Source organism: Acinonyx jubatus, chromosome B1, assembly GCF_027475565.1.
Source record: "Acinonyx jubatus isolate Ajub_Pintada_27869175 chromosome B1, VMU_Ajub_asm_v1.0, whole genome shotgun sequence".
Lineage (NCBI taxonomy): Eukaryota > Metazoa > Chordata > Mammalia > Carnivora > Felidae > Acinonyx > Acinonyx jubatus.
In genome coordinates, this window is record NC_069382.1 from 189,075,422 (window position 1) to 189,090,127 (window position 14,706).

General features: G+C 39.7%; 1 protein-coding gene across 11 annotated transcripts in view; it reads left to right on the forward strand.

Moving 5' to 3' along the window:
* The window catches only part of LDB2 (LIM domain binding 2), a 380,642-nt gene that overhangs the window by 281,408 nt on the left and 84,528 nt on the right, over positions 1-14,706 (forward strand). The gene's annotated exons all lie outside the window — the stretch shown is intronic.

The window sequence follows — 14,706 nt, forward strand, 5'->3', positions numbered from 1 at the left end:
AAGATTTATATGATCCTTGATGTTGTGTCTGTATTTTAACCTTTCTTCTCCTCTTCAGTGAGCAGTTATTGAATACTTGCTGTATGCAAAGGCCCTAACTGTGCCTCCCTGGCTGGTAAGATCTGTTGAACACGGCTGTGCCCTGGGAGCTTGGCTAGACACTCAATGTACTTTTTCTATGTCAGTGAATCATCAAGGTCATCTAGAAACAAAATCATACCCACGGAACTAGCATGTGACCAGCCAGCTAGGTACATGCTACATGTATATTTATATGGGGCTGTAGATGGGAGGTTACAGATAAAAAGGACGAGTGGATTCTTTTTTGTCAACTATCCTCAACCATGGCTCCCTGTAGCAACAGAAGTGGGATTCGGTCCTGTTTGTCTGATTCCAGAGCCCGTGTTTTTTTGCACAGCGCCAGGCTGATTTCTCTCTAGCCACCTCGTGAGTAAGAGAGTGGAAGAGAGCAGAGCCAGCCGACTTTACAGGAAAGTCTGGGGACCTTTCACTTGGGCAGGCAGCGAGGTCCGTCTCCCTGATTTCCTAGCCCTGGGAAATTTCCTAGCCCTAGTCAGGAAGACGAGGCCACCAGAAAGTCTGGTCCCCCCACCAAACTTTCTGGTGGCCTCGTCTTCCTGATTCCCAAGCTTCACTCCCCCACGGGAGCCTGGCCAAGCATTTACGTGGCTCCCGCTTCCTAGGACTGACCACCGTCTTCCCTCAGCGCCTCCCACACACGGGGTTGGTTCTTCTGCACGTCTGTGTGGGAACATGCCTACCTTTCTTTCCTTCCGTCCATTCTCGCTTTCTGTCTCCCAACCTTTCTTCCTCTCTTTCTAGACTTTTTTTCACTGTATGTTGAGCACAGACACACACACAATACTCAGGTATTCTCCATGCTATTTAATTCTCATGGCAAGCTGGTAGTAATAATAATAATGAGGATAATATAATAAAACGACGGCTCTCAATGGTGTACATAGTCCAGCCAGTCAATAAATATTTGCTAAGTGCCTACTATGTGGTCCACGTTGCTTTCCGTGCTGAGAATGTAGCCAGATGCAAACAGGTACAATTCTTCCCTTCTTTGAGCTTATATTCTTACGAAGGAGGAGGTAACATAACAAAATAACCTTGTATGAGTAGTGATGAACGTTATGAAGAAAAATTGATTAGGGTAAGGGGGATAGAGTCAGGCTGGAAACGAGAGTATTTTGTAGATGTTTCTAAGTGCTCTGTATGACACCCCTGGGAGGCTGGCACTGTTCTTGTCCCCCTTTGACAGATGAGAGACCTGAGAACAGAGTTATTAAGTAACTTGCCCAAAGTCACACAGCTGCTTTGGGGTAGAGCTGGGATTCAAGTCCAGGCAGGGGGGCTCTAGTTCCACACTCTGACCCTGCCGCCCTCTCCAGGGAGGAGATCAGGACTGGTGAGGCCTGGGAGGAGCAGGGCCAGAAGGGTCCCTGGACTTTTTTTTTTTTAATCAGTTCTTAATAGTGACAGAGGAGGAAGGTGGGAGCCAGCGAGAAGCCAGAGCCCTGCACACTGAGATGCAGGGGCCCTGCTTCGGGCGCACGTGATCCATCGCGTAAAGAGAGAATTACCTCTCCTCCCAAAGGCAATGGAGTGCAGACAGAGGCCATGAGTGTCATTTCATATCGGGGAATGGGACCACAGTCCCCTCACTGGAGAGGAACAGGCCAGTTTCAGGGAAGGGACTGTCATGGAGTGGTGGCTTGTGATGGGAGTTCTTCATGCTGTTTGGCCCACGAGGAACGTTACAGGTGGGTGCGAGCCCTGGTAACTTCGCTGGTACCAAGGCTCAGACAAACCAGACCCATTGCGGAACCCACAGAATGCCCAGAGGCTTCCTCCTCTGGCCTGAATCCAACCGTCTTTCTGAAAGTCTTCACACAGCATGTGAGACTCCAACAGCTGGCGCCCATGCGGTTTTATCAGACTTGGGTGGGTGCATTTTGGCCCTTTCATCCTGCTGTCAGAAAGACTCTGCAACATTTAATTCACTGTCAGAATGGTTGTTCCTTTTCTTGTAGACACAATCTAAGGGTCAGAGGCACAGCCCCCAGTGGACTTGTGTGGAATGCGAAGCTGACCCTCCTTGACTACTTCTCGTTTCCAAGGATTTTTACTTCCCTGTAAAGTGCCCCTGGAATGCTGACTTGGCGTGCAAATGGAGGATTTCTTTCTTTCTTTCTCTCTTTCTTTCTTTTGTTTTTGTTCTTTTCTTTCTTTCTTTCTTTCTTTCTTTCTTTCTTTCTTTCTTTCTTTTCTTTCTTCCTCTGTCTCTTTTTTCTTTCTTCCTCTCTTTCTGTTTCTGTTTCTTTCTCTCTCTTTTTTCTTTTGTTTTCTTTTTCTTTTTTAATTCCTTTTTTTTAACATTTATTTATTTTTGAGAGAGAGAGAGAAAGTGCAATAAGGAGAGGGTCAGAAAGAGGGAGACAGAGGACCTGAAGCAGTCTCCATGCAGTGAGTGCAGACCCCAACACAGGGCTCGAACTCACAAACCATGAATGAGATCATGACCTGACCAGAAAACAAGAGTTGGCTGCTTCACTGACCAAGCCACCCAGGTGCCCCTCTTGTGTTTTCTTTTTAAAGAAGCATCTTTTTTTTTTTTAAGAACTTCAAATGTGCATGAATTGTACAAAAATAAAATAAGAGAGAAGCCCATTGTAACTAAGGAGTCTCCTCACATGGGATGTTTTTCTTACCTGCAAAATTCAAAATTACCGTTAATCCCCAAAATGAATCTTTCAAAATGATTAGTCTCTAATCCTTAATTATCACGACTAGAGCATTCAGACGTGAAAATTCCAGATACGGGCCCCTAAAAACTTATTTTCTCCCTGTGATTTTGATTCTCTGCCCAAAACCCTGGAAGTGGCTTTGCCTCTGTGTCAGGAACCTGCATGTGTGCATAACCAGCTTGAGCTTGGCTGACTGTCTCAATAGACATGCCAAGTCCGCGTTCATCCCTGTGCCAAATATCTCTTAAGTAGCTGTTTACATCGTGAATGTGCCGTGGTCCTGAAATGATCAGGGAATGTTCCCTGCCTTCGGGGAACTACAGTCACTGAAGGAAAGACAATAAAATGGCGATTACAGTGCAGTAAGGTAAGTCTCACGGACTGTGCGGAGACGAGTGTTCAGGGGGTAATGACTTTGACTCATGCTTAGCGGAGTGGGATGCCGTACTCAGCTCTTTACACGTGCAGTGATGTTATTAATACCTGTAGCTGCTCGCCGAATTAGTGAGTATTCTATTCCTGTTTGACCAAGGAAGACACTGGGTGTGTCAAAAGCATAAGTCATCTGTCCGCATCCACCTAATGACTAAATGGCCCAGCCGGTATGTGCATCCGGAAGTTTCACTGCAGCACCCAAGTTTGTAATCTTGCTCATCCAGAGGTCGTGGTGCTGTAGACAGGTATAAGGATGCTTCACACTTGGGATGAAGCAAAAGAGGAGGATCTAGGACCCTGAGGCAGAGGATGCTTCTGGGGCAAAACTTGGGAGGAGATCGGCAAGGAAACACTAGAAATGGATGGGACTGCAGTGGAGTCAATAGAAAGGTGGGCGGAAACAGCCCCTTTGTTATTTTAATTCTACAAACCTTTCCTTTGACTTCAAAATCCACTTTAAAAGGTCAGATTTTATTAGCTTCTATTTTAGTGACCACTTAACACCTCAGAGGGAATGTCTTGTATAATATCCAGCCTGGAGGGAAGGCCCCTTCTACCCAAGTCTGCACCTCTCTACAGGGAGGAAATCGTCTCTTGGCATTCATTGCTGAAGGTTGCCAAGCCCTGCTTTCTATTAAGTTTGGAATCACACACATTTGTCTGTTTCTCTGGCAACATTTCTCTAACCCCATTGAATTGTGCTGATATTAAAACATAAAATTGAATGACTTGTGGTGTCCCCATGGGTTTGAATTTGAGATGGCCCAATAAATCATATTGAAATAATTTCGTAAGAATTCTTGAAGTTTGGCACCTTTGAAAAAACAAGGAATGTCATTTTCTCAACTTCTTTTCCTGGGGCCTTTTTTTTCTTTGAGCCAAGTGAATGGGTTTGGTGTGAAAAATTAAAAAAAAAATCCTGCAAATCATCTGAAAACATTAAATGTGGATGATTCATTCACAGCAATAACCACCTGAGCTGGAGTAACTACTTAATTTCATCATCTACATGTAGAGAAAGCTTTGAGGACTAGACGACTGCCACCGTCCCTGTGTAAGGGACACACTTTGTGATCTGAATGGCAAAAAAAATGTACACCTTGACAATATTCAGTGCTGGTGAAGTTGTGAGTGAAACACGTACTCCTACTATCAGGACTAGTAAGGAGTAAATATGTCACAGCACTGGGAAGGGTGATTACTGGTAACTAGTTAAATTTAAATAGATATATTTTTTTCCTCTTTCAGTGTCTACCCCATTGGAAAGAATTAAAAAACAATCCCTACATCCCTCAACATGAGAGTGTCTAAATTACGTGTGAAATAGCTGTACTCTGGAATATGATCCAGTGTTTAAAATTAATGAATTAGCCTTAGAGCTCAAAAATATATTATTGAGTAAAACAAGACAAGTTCCACGTAGATACATTTATTATGATAACTTCTACGTAAACCAAGACAAAAAGTACCCACACAAAATGATATGTGTCTTCTATGGGGACATATATATGGAGATAAATGTATAATTTAAAAATCTAGAAGGCTACCTAACATACTGATAACAAAGGGAGGGGCGAAGTCACTCACCTTGATGGATACAAGGGTCCATCAAGGGTCATGGAAACATTAGAGCTATAGTAATTGTAATAGTTAACCCTAGCTGCTTAGACAAACATATCTTGAAATTTCAGTGGCTTAACGCAATAGAAAAGCCTTTTTTGCTCCAAAGTTCAAGTGGGTTTTCCCAATATGTGGCAGCTGGTCCTTAGCAATTCAGGGATCCATACTCCTCCCATCTCCTGGCTCTTCCATCCGTGAGGGTCCATGGAATCATTGCCAGGTCCGCAGGATTTGGTCATCAGAGGTGGGGAACAGTGTGCCAGTTACACAGGAGGATTTTACTTGCCATGTCTGGAAGTTGAATTTTTCTTCTGGATGTCTACTTGGTGGAAAAAAATGAAAACAATGGAAATGCCCAGTGGATACTGGTGACAGCTCCATGAGGTGGCAGCACCCAGCTGGCAAGGTGAAATATATTTTTGAGTTAGAAAGTGAGGTCTGGCTCTATGCTTACAAAAAGAAATCAGATCTAGTAAACAGTGACTTATTAAAAATTAATAAAAATAAAATTTAGGTATAAAAATAAACCAATCCTGGTTGATTAAAAACAACAAGCATTCTACTTTATCCCACATTGGTTCCAGGTAGCTATGCAGTTTTACTTCTCCAGCTGTTATGTTCTTCTGCAGTAAAATGATGGTGTGGAATATAATCATGGATAACATAATTACATTTATTAAATAATTATTAGTATTTTGTATGGTGTTTTTTCCACATATGTTAAGCACTATTCATAATCACTCATCAGCAGCTAATCAGTATCGCCATAATTTGAGTTCATTCCTACTCAAATCAGAGAAACATGCTAAACATAGTCTTTGTTTTAATGGCATTTTGGAAACTTGGAACTATCTAGGGGTACCTTTTAAAATCTCCAGAAGCCCTTGGGGTACCTGGGTGGCTCAGTCGGTTAAGCATCCAACTTTAGTTCAGGTCATGATCTTGCAGTTCATGAGTTCAAGCCCTGCATCAGGCTCTGTGCTGACAGCTCAGAGGCTGCAGCCTGCTTCGGATTCTGTGTCTTCCTCTCTCTCTCTCTGCGCCTCCCCTGCTTGTGCTCTGTCTCTGTCTCTCTCTCAAAAGTAAAATTTAAAAAAACATTTTAAAAAATAAAAATAAAATCTCCAGAAGTCCATTAGAATTAGAAAATGCTACTGGGAATCACTGAACTAAACTTGAGATCTTTTCTGGCTCTAACGTTCTAATCTAGTACGTAGGATAGTGCCTTATATAAGGCACCACTTGCCTGGATATTTGTTAAAGGAATCAGTGAATTGTAAGTTGAATTTATGCAAAAATTTGCACAAAAGTGTGTGTGTGCGCGCGCGCGCGCACGAGACAGCAAGGTTTATCCTGAGGAAAAACATTATTCAATATTTGAAAATATCTTAATAGATAGCTTTCTAAGGTAAATTAGACAACCAATTCAATAGTAACCAAGAAGTCATTTGATCAAATTAAACATCCATCAGTATAAAAAAAGAAGAAAATCATTAAAACAAAAATTAGAAGAATAATTTGATTTTCTTCCCATTATAAGTAATATGATCTGATTTCAGATCAACATACAGCACTTCCCCTAATCCTAGAGGCACTCCCTGAAAAATTCAGGGGAAAAAAAGAAAGAAAGCCTATTACTTCCCTCATTATTTAATACATTTTCCTAGAAGTTCTCTTCTAAACATTGCAATAAGATGAGGAAGTAATTCTATAAATATATTGGAAAGAAAGAAAGGAACCAAACTATCAATATTTGGGAATGATCAATTTCTTCACCTAGAAAACTCAAAACAAATCTTCCAAAAAACTATTAAAATTGATAAGAGCATTCAATTAGGTGTCTTGTGTTCCAAATAGAAATATAATGAAAGAACTATATTAACCATCAACATAACTAAAATATTTAACAACTCTCTTAACAAGAAATCTTAGCTATTTATATATAAAAAAAACTACAGAAAAACAACAGAATCATTTTGTGATAGCAGTACGGATTTATACAAATGGATAAACATTTCATGTTCCTGTATGGGAAGACTGGTTATTTTAGAGATGTCAATCTTTCTTAGTAAATCAAATTTAATTTAAATTAACCTCCTTCCAACTTTGGGGGGGAGGAGAAACGAAGTTTTCAAAATTATCATAAGGCCCATCTTGAAGAAGAGAACATAGTTATGAAAGTGTTGAAATAAAAATAATGCAGAGGGCAGAAACAAATCTATCAGATGTAAACTGCATGATAAACTTTGGATAAGCAATAGAATAAGGTATTGTCACAGGAAGTTAGTGAGACAAATCTATGTAATAGAGTAGTTCATCCAGACAAGACCCTCTAAGGTATAAATATATGATGTCTGGTCTAGGCAGCAGCCCAAATCATGGGAAACGCACCGTGCTCCCTAACACATGCTGTTCCCTTGGCCCCCTATGCCTAATTGATATCAATTCATCCTGTAGCTTAGGTCTTTCTCTAACACCTTAATGACCCTGCACCAGGTCCCTAAGGCGTCAGTAACTAGAGCAGGGCCTTATTCTGTGAGTCGGTAAAGGATTTTGAATTCATACCCAAAGGATATTGGCTCATGGTAGGAAGTCCAGTCATGGCTGTGGACCATTCTGCACTATGTTATTGTCAGTACCTTGGATAAAGGGGTAAAAGAATTTTGCCCACAATGAAAGGCACACATCTGAGAGAAATACCCCATGATATAGCTAACAGAATCAGAAACCAGTATTACCTGAATATGCCAGAGTGTTTGTTGAATTAAATGAGATGAAATGAGGCAGACTTACATGTGAGTTTCTACAACTTGAAACCCATAAATCCATTCATGGATTGCATCAGCTCATTCAGCAGATATGTGATAGATCCTAATTGTGTGTCAAGTATGGGATAAACAGTGCAGAACGAGAGAGAGCATGACACACATCTCACTTGTCCTTAATTAGTGAGTTAATAGCTTTAAGAATTGCTTGATCAGAAGCTCGCTAAGAGCAAGAGGGGATCTACTGTGGTCATCATTGTCTCTCCAGCAACTAACGCAAGGTGGTGTGGGTAAAGCCTTAGTCAAGTCATTAACTGTTTGGTGAGTAGAAAATGGAACAAAAAATGCCTATTAGATTTCTGGGAGGATCAAATATTTTTTGCGGAGTTTTGGGATTTTGTTGGCAGATGAATAACGCATGTAAGAAGAATAGAGTATGTTCATCAGATCCTATCCTTGGCTAAAATTTTCCAGTGAGGTGTCTTTGCACTAAGAATACATTGCAAGCCATTTGCCTTGGTCTAGATAGCCCCACATAATCTGGTCCCGCCTCTTTTTTTCTGAGCTCATCTCATTCTCCTCGACTGTGCACCTGCCAAGCTGCCTTCTTTCCGATACTGTGGTACACCAAGCTCATTGAACCCAAACTCATTCGTGTCCTGGGGCTTTTGCCCTTGCTGGTGCCGGGGCCTGGACCTCTTCATTCCCAGATCTTATGGCCCTGTGCAATCAGGAATCAGCTCCGTTATCACCTTCTCACTGCCGCCTTCTAGGCCATCCAGTCTAAACCAGCTTGCCCTCCCTCTCCACCAAGTTCATCTACCTCTCCACTTTTCTGCTGTTTATGTGCAGCACCGAGAACAACGTCTGGCCCGTAATTGGTGCTTCATAAGCGTATATTAAATGAATGAATCTTTGGAATAGTAAGAGAGGTAATCAGAAAGAAGATATTTAAATCAAATTGGTTTGATTGAGAAAAGAAGTAAAAGGTGTTGGAATTAAAAGATATGCTAATAAAAGATTCCAAATGCCAATTTATGAAAGTAAAGTTAGTTTGACCGGCTTTCCTTTCAAGACGAAGGTATTTGCTTTGAACCTCTATCACCCCCCTTTAATTTCAAGCATGTGTTATGTCCTTTGTTTTGGCTATTTATGTTATTTACCATAGACGAAATCACCAGTATTGTTTATTTCGCTAAGAAGAGCATCTCCATTTACATGTTAGAATAATGCATTCACTTATTTCTGAATACTGATAAGTTTAAGTTGAATGAATCTTTGTGTTTATTATTTATCTCAGTAGTAGAATTTTGATGTGGATTTCTGAGGTACTACAGCCTTAGAACAACTGTATAAAACTACCCAGATTCAGACAACCAATGTGTCCTTGTCATTTTACCAAAAATAGAGTTTTTTTTTAAACTGTGGTAATTGCTGATTTTATTATAATTAATTTTGCCTAATTGAAAACACAAATATGTGGTTATATGGTTTTCTCTTTCCAGCCAGGAGAAAAATCATTAGTTAAGTAATTGCCGAGTGTTAAGTGGTACTAATACTAATATATCCTTTTATTCCACAGTTTAATTAGGGTTCTCAACCCTTTTCATTTTTTTTGAAGTGAATTGTCTTTGAAAGTTAGAAAATATCGGCATTTAGAATAGTAAATCATCACCCCAAAGCAAAAAGTCATAACATTAGACAGTATTTTCTCAGAGGACTTGGAGAACTTCAGAGCACTTAAGAGCTGCACGTTAGAACTGCAGTCTGGCAAGAGTATTGACACCTAATAAGCTATTAGAGAACTAGAGATTCTCAAGATGAGGAGTAATTGCTACGCTGAATCGCCCAGAAGTGTTTAGGTATGTCTGTCTTACCACAACCTCGCCAGGTTTATGTTTTTGTCGTTATTACCTTATTTTGTATTTTGATTGCTAGTTCGAACATTTTCCCATACAATTATTTTCTACTCAAAATTTCTTTCATGTGAACTACTTACACACATGCTTGAGTTTTAAAAAGTATTTCCTTATGACTAACAGAGATGGAATGCTCAAAACAACAGACGCACGGTAGTTGATAGCTTCTCAGTGCTTAAGAGTTCCCAGTGTGTACCATTTGGTTTCTAAATGGGGAAAAAATCGCTAATATCTACAGGTGTAGATACCGTCCTATAAGTAACACCTACAAGAAAAGATGGGAGCTAGATAATGCTCCACAACGCCGTCAGCCTCCCAACTCCAATGGCAAGAACTTCTGGAGAGTGGGAGTCAATGGTTGGGAACAAAACAGAACGACAACAAAAACCTCCCAAGGAACTCGAATTCAGAGCTCAGCATCTAAATTACCTAGGAGTATATTTTTAGCTATTTCTAAATGTTTACCTACAATGTAGAGTGTTATTTAGACATTATACACATTTCAGGCTCCTGGATAATTTAATCTGTCATTTTCTTGTCTTTCATAAGTACATAGATAAATAATACATACTGTATTCCATCTCCCTGTATTTCACCCACAGAAAAGCTCCCTGTGCTATCATGTTCACTTCCCCTTCCCAGCTTCTGGAACTTTGACCTAAATGTATAAGAAAAATGGAATTTCTTTTAGAATCTACTATAGTCTTACTATCTATTCAAGAATGTTTGAAAGATGCAATCCTTTTCATGGGAGCACAATGTAGATTTAGGTGTATCATTATTGAAATGATTTTTAATTCCAAGGATTAAAATATAAATGTAAAGTGTAAGTGAAGCATATGGACATGACAGTATAAAACTTAAATAGATTCAGAATTGGTGTACCTGAGGAGTTAGGAGACCACCAAATTTGACTCTGAAATGTTCACTGATTTAAAGCAATTTATATGAGGGCGTGCAGTGTGGTTGCACGATTTACTAAATTAAAAGGACATTTTCACCTTTTCAGTGCTTCAGATATAATAAAATTGTACATTGAAATCAGGATTCAGAAGAAATTGGCAAAGAGTTCAAAATCACAAGTCCATTTTTTAAATCTATTATCACATTGTATTATAAATACTTACATATTTGTTAACTTTCTTGCTACAACTGAGTTTGAAGGACAAGGACAAAAATCTCTTTTTGTGTGTCCAGCGCCTTACACCTTACACCTTACACCTTACACCTACTATGGGCTCAGTGAATATTTATAAAAGAAATCTATGAATGAGTTGTAGAGTGATTTCCTTAAGCACAAGTGGTTTTTTTCTGGTTATTTGTCCCATTCACTGCACATTATCTATATATTGCTTGTCGTGTGTGTGTGCGCGCGCATGATATTTTGTAGTGTACTCTCTCGTACAACAAAAACTCTTTAACAAAGATAGCCTCTGTAGAACAATGGCACCCAAAGATGTCTGGTTCTAATCCCTGGTACCTGAGAATATGTCGCTTTGTGATGGTAGATTATCCTGGATTATTTGGGTGGGTCCCATGCAATCACAAGGGTCCTCAAAAGCAGAAGGGGGAGGCAGGCAAGGAAGACTCAAACCACTATTGCTGGCTTGGATGATGTAGGAAGGGGACATAGCCAAGGAAAGCAGGTAGCCTCTAGATGCGGGAAAAAGCAAGAACAGATTCTTTCCTAGAGCCTCTAGGAAGAAACACAACTCTACTGACACCCTGATTTTAGCCCAGCAAGACCCAGGTCAGAATATCAGGAACGATGAGATAATCCGTAGAGAGAGTTTACACCACTGAGTGTACAGTGATTTCTTATGCAGCAATAGAAAAACGAATACGGTCTCTGACACAGCTTGTGTATCCTCATCAGCTACTAACACAAGATGTTGCACAAAAAGACTCCGCTCCCTCTTGTAGTTCATTTTTCTCATTCACTTCCTTTCTATTTTCACATTAGTGTTCATTACCCTATCCATGCTAGAGTAGGACAGCATTTATGAGGATTCCTCTGTTTATAAATGACAAAAAGCAAACACAAACTGACATAAGCAGAAGAAGCAGGGTGCAGATCTCACAGAAGTGGGACCTCCCAGGGACGGGGCTGGCTTTCACTCCAAACTATAATGAGGTCCCGGGTCAGTCTACAAAGACTCTCTGTCTCTCTAATCCACTTTCCTCTCCATGCAAGCTTCTGCATTTCTATAATTCACATTTTTAGGAGCAAGACTGCCCTCTCTATCTTTCAGAAAAGGATTCTGATTTGCTCATCATTGTAGCCTCGGAAGTTAGTTGAAAGGGTGTTAAGATTATCCACTGTTACGTGAAACATTTATTGGCGAAAAGTACAACCATTTATTTTATTTACTCATGATTCTGCGATTTGGGCAAAGCATATGGAGGACAGCTCCTGTCCGCTCTATGTGACACCAGCTCGAGGCAGCTAATTGGAGCTCTAGGATTCACTTCCAGGATAGCCTCCCTCATGCAGGTCGGTGCTGGCTGTTTGCTGGGAGCTCAGCTGAGGGTGTCGGCTGGAAGACTCGATTCTTCATGTGACTGTTCCAAATGGTTGGGCTTCTCAAAGTATGGCTGTCTTAGAGTAAACTTTGTACATAGCCACTGACTTCCCACCCATGCACAAAGTGGAAGCTTCTAAGCCTTGGTAAGATTCAGCCCCAAACTGAAACAAGGTTATTTGTGCCACAGTCTGCTGACTAAAGTGGATCACAGAATCCAGGCCAGATGTAAGGAGAGGAGACTGCATCCACAAAGATGTAAATGTCGTTGTCATGGTTCATTGGGGCCACCTGTAGAAGTCTACCACAGTGGATGATAGAGCTTTGTGAGCGATGGTCCAAACAAGACCATGGGGGAAATTGTAGGGGCCGTCCCACAAAGAAAAGAGACTGGACACAAACCTCAGGTGTCCTTAACAGTCAGTTCCGAGAGTGCCAGAAAATGTTAAATAAAGCAAAGCTCCATTCCCTCTAAGTATATTTACTATATAGTTCGTACGTATTCTGGAATTGGAGAGGTAATTAAAATTTAGGTTTAAAGTTAAGAAGTCACAAACTTTTTCCCTGCTCAATTTTTTTTTTCTGTGAATGAAAATGATGATAGTTTATCACAGAGATTACTACAAAGGAATTAAATGGTGCAGGATCCATAATGAATAAACTATAATGTGGCTACTCCGGTGGTGTTTATGTGGAGGAACATTTTTCGTGTGGCAATCCCTTTGATATTGTAGTGAAATATTTTCACTCTGCATCTACATTTTTATGGTTTGTATTTATTCTCCACAGTACCGATCCCAAAATGTCAAATTACTAGAGCTGTTTTATGGAAATTCGTTTTAGGTTGGAATATTTGAAATGCATTAACTTAATTTTATCTGTTTAGCAAAGTACAATAAGGCTTTTTGCATTAACAGAGTTTTCTTTATGGTATCAGCTGTGCATATGTTTAAAGACATGATGGACTCAAATCACTCTTGTTTGAATTTTATATTTAGCAAATGAACATGCGCTGTTAGGGATTAAGCAGTATTTGGAAAATGTATGCGTAAGGATTATTTAGAATGGAATTGCCAAAAATCCCGGAATATTTAACACACACTTGTTGATTGATTTTACTGCAATAAATATGAAGCAATAACAACTATATAAATTATTCAGAGACTAGTCATCCACAGCAGGATTCTTTAGAGATTACTTCAGAGCACAGTTTGGCAGGATATTCTTTTTACAGTTTTTTTTTTCTTTCCAAATCCATGTACAAAAGAGATATAGATACATATGGAATGGATTCATATTGATTCTTTGAAAATGAAATTAAACATTATAAAACATTCAAGTGAAGATTGCGTGATCTTTCGTACCGAAGCTCTCTTTGGTAATTTATTTACCTTAAATATTATTTTTGTCTTTCAGAAGGCATTACACAGTGAATGTAAGAGATTTATTAAAAACCTTGGATCGCTTGAGAGTGCTTTAGTACTTTGCCTTAAAATCTGCACATAGGCAAAATTCCTGATATTATGAGTTGGGATTTTCAGTATAAGAGGATTTAAAATCTCTGCTAAAGCAAGGGCTTGTTAGGTGTTTCTAGGCTTCATATATCAGAGAGTCCCAGCTACTAACCAATCGTTCAAACTAAAATGGGGCAGGACAGGCAGGACACATACAATCAAAGAGACCAATTTAGACCGAGTAGAAGGTATCAGGTTCTCTTAAAATTAGTCTTTTGTTCTAGAAAGAAATCTTATCCAGCTCCAGAAGCAGATAGAATAATCAGTATTTACATAGGTATGGACCTCTTCATATATTCTGATCCTGATCGCATTTTAAAGATTTCCATTCATTAAAGCATTTGGAGACAAGGTATTGGAAAGAGCAAATGTTTGCAGATTTGGAGTTAGAGACCCCAATTATCTACTTATAAGTCATGTGACTCTGATACAGTCCTAATAACCTTTTTGGTTTTTTGCATAATAATCCTTTTGAGTTCTAGTTCCTTACTGTCTTGAGGTTGTTCTTAAGATCCGATGAAATAACACCCCAAAATACTTTGCACACTAAAAAGCATTACATTATTAAAATTTACATTATTATGAATCAAATATGTTTAGATGACTGCTCTATAAACAGCTCATTGAAAATTCCAAGTCAGTTGAATGTGGGTTTTTTTGTTGTTTTTTTTTCACTTGGGGTACCTGGGTGGCTCAGTCAGTGAAGCCTCCAACTCCTGATTTCAGCTCAGGTTATGATCTCACAGTTTGTGGGTTCGAGCCCCGCATTGGGCTCTGTTCTAGCAGCACAGATCCTGCTTGGGATTCTCTTTCTGTCTCTCTCCCTCTCTCAAAAATAAATAATAAAATAAACTTAAAAAAAAAGAAAGTATGTCCACTTAGAGGATACTTATAAGATCCAAAGGAGTCAATGATTCTGTTCCCCTTATTTTTAAAGTATCAACCCTTACATGATCAACTTTCGGTGGACACAAAATCTGAAGAGATGAACGTACAAATATTCCCTGAATAGTTGGAGATGTTGTTTTACTAACTGTAACCCAGAAGGGTCATGGCTGTTTATAAAAGAAAGACATTTGTCTCCTGGTATGATTGGTTTCCTGAAATGATTCGTACCCGTTGAAGGTCTGGCAATGATGTGGGGTGCGTGGGACCAT